This window comes from Miscanthus floridulus, chromosome 1 (genome assembly GCF_019320115.1).
Source record: "Miscanthus floridulus cultivar M001 chromosome 1, ASM1932011v1, whole genome shotgun sequence".
In the NCBI taxonomy this organism is placed as follows: Eukaryota; Viridiplantae; Streptophyta; class Magnoliopsida; order Poales; family Poaceae; genus Miscanthus; species Miscanthus floridulus.
Genome location: NC_089580.1, coordinates 136,272,285 through 136,280,096, shown reverse-complemented (window position 1 = coordinate 136,280,096; position 7,812 = coordinate 136,272,285). Strand labels below are relative to the sequence as shown.

General features: G+C 43.7%; 2 pseudogenes; both read left to right on the top strand.

Moving 5' to 3' along the window:
* The first annotated feature begins 607 nt into the window (after positions 1-607).
* On the top strand, positions 608-2,293 carry LOC136463875 (dof zinc finger protein PBF-like; annotated as a pseudogene).
* Positions 2,294-4,969: 2,676 nt separating this feature from the next.
* On the top strand, positions 4,970-5,924 carry LOC136463864 (dof zinc finger protein PBF-like; annotated as a pseudogene).
* The last annotated feature ends 1,888 nt before the right edge of the window (positions 5,925-7,812 follow it).

The following is a 7,812-nucleotide window of genomic DNA, read 5'->3' as shown; positions in this document are numbered from 1 at the left end:
AAGGATGAGAAGCTTGTAGTGCAAAACAAGTGTGAGGTCTGCACCATTGAGCTTGTCTTGATTGTCTCTCTCCGCCGTTTCTGCTACCTGTGAACGGAAGAGAAGACCTGCAAGGCATCTTTCGGCAGGCATGGGCCGTCCTTGATACAATGGCCCTCATGTGTGCCTGCATGCATCATTGTTTAGCAGCCGCGCCGCGTGCTTTCTTCCACGGGAAATCGGTTCCATTTCTACCTTACCGTCCGCTAGCTGGCTCTCCGTCCATCCGGCCCGCTGTATGTATGCCAGGCCCTCACACCATCCGCCAGACCATCTCGCTCCCTCCCCTCCCTTCCTCTATATACAACTAAAGGAGGCATTACCTCTCACAACATCTCTATTTCTCTCCCTCCTCCAAGTCGGCGGAATAGCTTGTTCGTCCTGTGTACAGGACAAGATCCTCGGTCTTCCTAGTGTTCCGCGCTTCCGCAACAGGTTCGATTCATCGATCACCCTGATTTATGAGATTTGATGGATCTTTTGCTTGGATCGATTTTGTGGGTGTTGCATAGGCACATGTTCATGTATTTGTGCAATATTTTCTACAGCTTACGGAATGGAAGGAACCATGGACATGACCTCCAACACCAGCAACAGCTCTGCAGCAGCATCGGCTCCCCACAACCACCAGCAGGTACCTTTCGACGACCAGCTCCTTGCTTTGATCCGCCCTTTTCTACTTGCTACTTCCCTTCCATATACAGATCGATCCATGCTTGTTAACTTTTGTTGTGTGCGCTTCTTCTTCAATCGTTGATATAAGTTTGTTTCTTGCTCTTGATATGATTGCAAGTAGTAGTAGGAGTGCATACGTGTATTATTGATATGTATGCAAGTACTCGATCTAAAATGCACGCGTATTATCCGTGAATTGCCTACCAAGCTAACCTCCAGTTTTTTTTTTCTCCATTCCAGCTTTGGATTTTTCAGTCTAAAACGTGCATCATTAACAAGTTATTCAAAGAAGGTTGTCACTCGATTTTGGGGATGATGGAGAAGGTGAATAAGTCGACATTGGTGGGGATGGAGGGGATTAGGTCCCTCAGTGAACGGTTACTACTACTGAGCGTGGAACGTGATGTAGGTGAAACGCATGCGCAGACATGCACATTTTAGGGATGGGGCCTAGGCATGCATGGTGGTGTGACACTCGTGACCATAGCATATATTAGGAATAGTATTTAACTTGCTAAATCAGAAATTGGACCATAATTACTTACTAGTATATCATTATTGTCTGTTTGGCTAGTTAATAATGGCTCCCACAATTAAATGTAGTAGTATGTTGCTAATTTCTGCATGGTAATTTGTTTGGTGCAGGAGGCCGTGGTGTCACCCCCGACTGAGGCCGTGGTGCCATCCCCCAGGAACACCAAGAAGCCGCGGGCGGCGCAGCAGGCGGGCGGCAGCGTGGAGCCTAAGCCGCGGCGCTCAGCTGCCCGCGCTGCTGCTCCGATAACACCAAATTCTGCTACTACAACAACTACAACCTGAATCAGCAGCTCTACTTCTGCAAGGCATGCCGCCGCTACTGGACACAAGGTGGCAGCCTTCGCCTTGTCCCCGTCGGCGGCGGCTGCCGCAGGAACAAGCGCGCCTCCGGCTCCTCCTCGTCCTCGGCCGCCTCCGGCACCGCCGCCCCACCAGCGCCCAGATGGATAAGACCGTCACCACGCGGCTGATGCTGACGGCTGCCACTACCAGTACCGTGTCGATGCCCTCCCCAACGACAGGCTTGTTGCTTCCCAATGACAAGCTCCCGCCATTTACGCCGACAGGCAGTAGCGGCGGCCTCGACCTCGCCATGGACGAAGACCAACAGGGTTTCCTGCCCTTCGCGCCACTGTCTTTGTCCGACGACCAGGCGCCGGAGCTGTCTCCTGGAGGGAGTGACACGGGTTTCCTGCCCTTCACGCCGCTGTCTTTGTCCGACGACCAGGCACCGGAATTGGAGCTGGCTCTTGGAGGGAGTGACACGACGCCAACTCTGCTGGACATGCTGACAGGAGGGTATTTTGATGCCGGCGGCAGCAGCAGCAGCTACGACGCTGGTCTCTCCATGAACGGTGGCAGCAATGGAATGGACATGTCGTTTCTGTTGCCTGAGAACGATGTAGCAGGTGACCTCCAGTGGCAGTCATACATCAACGACGACGGTGGTTATGCAGCAGAACCAGCCGCCGGAGTGGAGCAGCAGCAGCAGGTTGCTGGTGATCCGCAGGAGGAGGATAACAACAAAGCGCGCATCGTCTGATCGATGTAAGTGCAGCAAACATCCTTCGTCAATGCAATCAAATCAAAGGTGGCCACAAGGAAGGGGAATAGGGGATGCAGCAGTTCACCATTCAGCACCAGTTCAGTTTTAGTCTTTTAGAGGATAGGATGCATATTCATGTTTGGTTTATTTGCATTGTGGTCATGATGGCAAGTCATCAGAGTTTACTTGCAGCAGTCTATCGCCGGCAGAGATTAGTTAGGTATCTATGCTTTGTTTTCATCAGTTCTGGATAATGTCTTTGTATTCCTCAGTTTCTTTGTTAACTAGTCTAAAACTTTTCATGTGTGGTACTTAGTTTGGATGGATCAATGAAGCGGGCTGTGTTAACCTGCGTTCTGGTATATCATTGGTGATAATAATTTGTTGCTGCAGATGAATGTCTTATCTTCTGGATGTTCTCTTACTTTGGGCATGTTCTTCGGTGCAGCAGCTTTCGCTCATCCAGCTCTAGCAACAGTGCTGCGCTAGTGTGTTGCGGCAGCTGAGATAACCAGAACTTCAGAAGCGAACAGGCCTAACTTTGAACTAGACAAACCAACGACCTGTATATAGGAGTATATCACTACACTGACAATTTTTGCAATCGCTTCGTTAGGCCCCTTTCGGCTTGTTGAAACTTGGCTGAAAAACACAGTTCTGGTTGAAATTTTGTGAGAGAAAAACATCGTTCCGGCTGAAAAAAAAAAACCAAACAAGCCGAATTTAAGGTAAGCCGAACGGGGCCTAAACCGCCTCTACAAATTATGTGCTGCAGTGTAGCTTCCGAACCGCTCCTAGAATTCGATTTCCAGTTGACATCAAACTACCATTCTTAGAAATCATGCCAACCATCACTAAAATAGGTTGATTTTTAGGATACTCTGTAGAAATCAATTTTCTTTGAGGGCGGTTGACTCCTGAAAATAGCAGCTAAGTAAATGAAATCATAATATTTTAGTCAGATAAAGATATACTTTAATTTATATCACTACTAGCAAACGTGCCTGTGCACTACAACGAAACCTAATACGTCTTGAAATAGGACGTCGTTTCATCGCTAGACACGAGTTGTTTAAATTCATATGAGCATGGGTCATGAAACGCAGAGGACAATAGGGCAATTTGGGAAGTAAAAATATTATAACAGAAGAAACTCTCCGCTCTTTAATTAATATATTATATAGATATACATATAGATATAGTATATATATAGAAATAAATATTACTACAGATACATATATACATATAGATAGATATATCAAGATATAAATTTTCTAGAATAATCTTAAGAGCAACTCCGAGAGTCCCTTTATACCTTATCTTATTTTACTCTAATTTTAAACCAGGAAGCGTTTCTTAGTCGGTTCTTTTTCTATTAATTTATATTCTGAATAAGTCTATCATTTATCCCAATATAAATTCGGATCCTTTTCTATCTATATGTCCGCATGTTTCTTTCTACGTTTTTTTAGAGTCAAGCGTTTTTTTCTAAGCATTTTTCTTTTTTTTTTCGTGTGTTCGAATTTTGTCGTTTTCTTTTGCCTATCTCCGTCTGAGGTACAGTCTGATGTCTGTTCTGAGTTTTTTTATAATAAATCTATATCTCTAATCTATATATCTATATATCTATAATTTAATATATCTACTCTATATCTATCTATAATATAATATAATATAATATAATCTATAATCTACGTATTGGTATATCACACTGTTTTATTGCTAGACACGTGTTGTTTAAATTCATATGAGCATGAGTCATGAGACGCAGAGGACAGGAGGGTTGGAAAGTAAAAATATGAGGATAGAATAAAACTCTCCACTCTTTAATATTATATAGATATAGATATAGATACAAATATAAATATAGTTAAATATTGATGCATATATAAATATAGATATAAATACTGATACAGATGTAGATATAGATAGATATTAATAAAGATATAAATATTCTAGACTAGAATAATCTTAAGAGCAACTTCAAGAGTCTCTTTATATCTTATCTTACTCGGTAGCGTGTCCGTGCATTGCTACGAGATAACTAACAATTTATACTAAAAACACACGGATCGCACGATAAGATAACAATACTGTAAAAATTAAATACCAACGTTAAAATGACATTTAATCCAAAAAGCAAAGTTTATGAATTTAACACAGTCACAGATTTTGGGGATGATGGAGAAGATGAATAAGTCGACATTGGTGGGGATGGAGGGGATTAGGTCCCTCAGTGAACGGTTACTACTACTGAGCGTGGAACGTGATGTAGGTGAAACGCATGCACATTTTAGGGATGGGGTCTAGGCATGCATGGTGGTGTGACACTCGTGACCATAACATATATTAGGAATAGTATTTAACTTGCTAAATCAGAAATTGGACCATAATTACTTACTAGTATATCATTATTGTCTGTTTGGCTAGCTAATAATGGCTCCCACAATTAAAGCCTCCTTTGGCACGGCTCATTCAAAACGGCTTCACCGGTGAAGCTAAAGCCGGTGAAGCTAGAAAAACTAGCTTTTCCCGGCTTCTAGTTCATTTTAACCCCGGCTTACAAAACGACTTCATGTTACAGTGCCTCAATTTGCGCAAAATAGACGAAGCCGAAGCCGGCATAAGCGTGCCAAAAGGCCATAAATATAGTAGTATGTTGCTAATTTCTGCATGGTAATTTGTTTGGTGCAGGAGGCCGTGGTGTCACCCCCGACTGAGGCCGTGGTGCCATCCCCCAGGAACACCAAGAAGCCGCGGGCGGCGCAGCAGGCGGGCGGCAGCGTGGAGCCTAAGCCGCGGCGCTCAGCTGCCCGCGCTGCTGCTCCGATAACACCAAATTCTGCTACTACAACAACTACAACCTGAATCAGCAGCTCTACTTCTGCAAGGCATGCCGCCGCTACTGGACACAAGGTGGCAGCCTTCGCCTTGTCCCCGTCGGCGGCGGCTGCCGCAGGAACAAGCGCGCCTCCGGCTCCTCCTCGTCCTCGGCCGCCTCCGGCACCGCCGCCCCACCAGCGCCCAGATGGATAAGACCGTCACCACGCGGCTGATGCTGACGGCTGCCACTACCAGTACCGTGTCGATGCCCTCCCCAACGACAGGCTTGTTGCTTCCCAATGACAAGCTCCCGCCATTTACGCCGACAGGCAGTAGCGGCGGCCTCGACCTCGCCATGGACGAAGACCAACAGGGTTTCCTGCCCTTCGCGCCACTGTCTTTGTCCGACGACCAGGCGCCGGAGCTGTCTCCTGGAGGGAGTGACACGGGTTTCCTGCCCTTCACGCCGCTGTCTTTGTCCGACGACCAGGCACCGGAATTGGAGCTGGCTCTTGGAGGGAGTGACACGACGCCAACTCTGCTGGACATGCTGACAGGAGGGTATTTTGATGCCGGCGGCAGCAGCAGCAGCTACGACGCTGGTCTCTCCATGAACGGTGGCAGCAATGGAATGGACATGTCGTTTCTGTTGCCTGAGAACGATGTAGCAGGTGACCTCCAGTGGCAGTCATACATCAACGACGACGGTGGTTATGCAGCAGAACCAGCCGCCGGAGTGGAGCAGCAGCAGCAGGTTGCTGGTGATCCGCAGGAGGAGGATAACAACAAAGCGCGCATCGTCTGATCGATGTAAGTGCAGCAAACATCCTTCGTCAATGCAATCAAATCAAAGGTGGCCACAAGGAAGGGGAATAGGGGATGCAGCAGTTCACCATTCAGCACCAGTTCAGTTTTAGTCTTTTAGAGGATAGGATGCATATTCATGTTTGGTTTATTTGCATTGTGGTCATGATGGCAAGTCATCAGAGTTTACTTGCAGCAGTCTATCGCCGGCAGAGATTAGTTAGGTATCTATGCTTTGTTTTCATCAGTTCTGGATAATGTCTTTGTATTCCTCAGTTTCTTTGTTAACTAGTCTAAAACTTTTCATGTGTGGTACTTAGTTTGGATGGATCAATGAAGCGGGCTGTGTTAACCTGCGTTCTGGTATATCATTGGTGATAATAATTTGTTGCTGCAGATGAATGTCTTATCTTCTGGATGTTCTCTTACTTTGGGCATGTTCTTCGGTGCAGCAGCTTTCGCTCATCCAGCTCTAGCAACAGTGCTGCGCTAGTGTGTTGCGGCAGCTGAGATAACCAGAACTTCAGAAGCGAACAGGCCTAACTTTGAACTAGACAAACCAACGACCTGTATATAGGAGTATATCACTACACTGACAATTTTTGCAATCGCTTCGTTAGGCCCCTTTCGGCTTGTTGAAACTTGGCTGAAAAACACAGTTCTGGTTGAAATTTTGTGAGAGAAAAACATCGTTCCGGCTGAAAAAAAAAAACCAAACAAGCCGAATTTAAGGTAAGCCGAACGGGGCCTAAACCGCCTCTACAAATTATGTGCTGCAGTGTAGCTTCCGAACCGCTCCTAGAATTCGATTTCCAGTTGACATCAAACTACCATTCTTAGAAATCATGCCAACCATCACTAAAATAGGTTGATTTTTAGGATACTCTGTAGAAATCAATTTTCTTTGAGGGCGGTTGACTCCTGAAAATAGCAGCTAAGTAAATGAAATCATAATATTTTAGTCAGATAAAGATATACTTTAATTTATATCACTACTAGCAAACGTGCCTGTGCACTACAACGAAACCTAATACGTCTTGAAATAGGACGTCGTTTCATCGCTAGACACGAGTTGTTTAAATTCATATGAGCATGGGTCATGAAACGCAGAGGACAATAGGGCAATTTGGGAAGTAAAAATATTATAACAGAAGAAACTCTCCGCTCTTTAATTAATATATTATATAGATATACATATAGATATAGTATATATATAGAAATAAATATTACTACAGATACATATATACATATAGATAGATATATCAAGATATAAATTTTCTAGAATAATCTTAAGAGCAACTCCGAGAGTCCCTTTATACCTTATCTTATTTTACTCTAATTTTAAACCAGGAAGCGTTTCTTAGTCGGTTCTTTTTCTATTAATTTATATTCTGAATAAGTCTATCATTTATCCCAATATAAATTCGGATCCTTTTCTATCTATATGTCCGCATGTTTCTTTCTACGTTTTTTTAGAGTCAAGCGTTTTTTTCTAAGCATTTTTCTTTTTTTTTTCGTGTGTTCGAATTTTGTCGTTTTCTTTTGCCTATCTCCGTCTGAGGTACAGTCTGATGTCTGTTCTGAGTTTTTTTATAATAAATCTATATCTCTAATCTATATATCTATATATCTATAATTTAATATATCTACTCTATATCTATCTATAATATAATATAATATAATATAATCTATAATCTACGTATTGGTATATCACACTGTTTTATTGCTAGACACGTGTTGTTTAAATTCATATGAGCATGAGTCATGAGACGCAGAGGACAGGAGGGTTGGAAAGTAAAAATATGAGGATAGAATAAAACTCTCCACTCTTTAATATTATATAGATATAGATATAGATACAAATATAAATATAGTTAAATATTGATGCA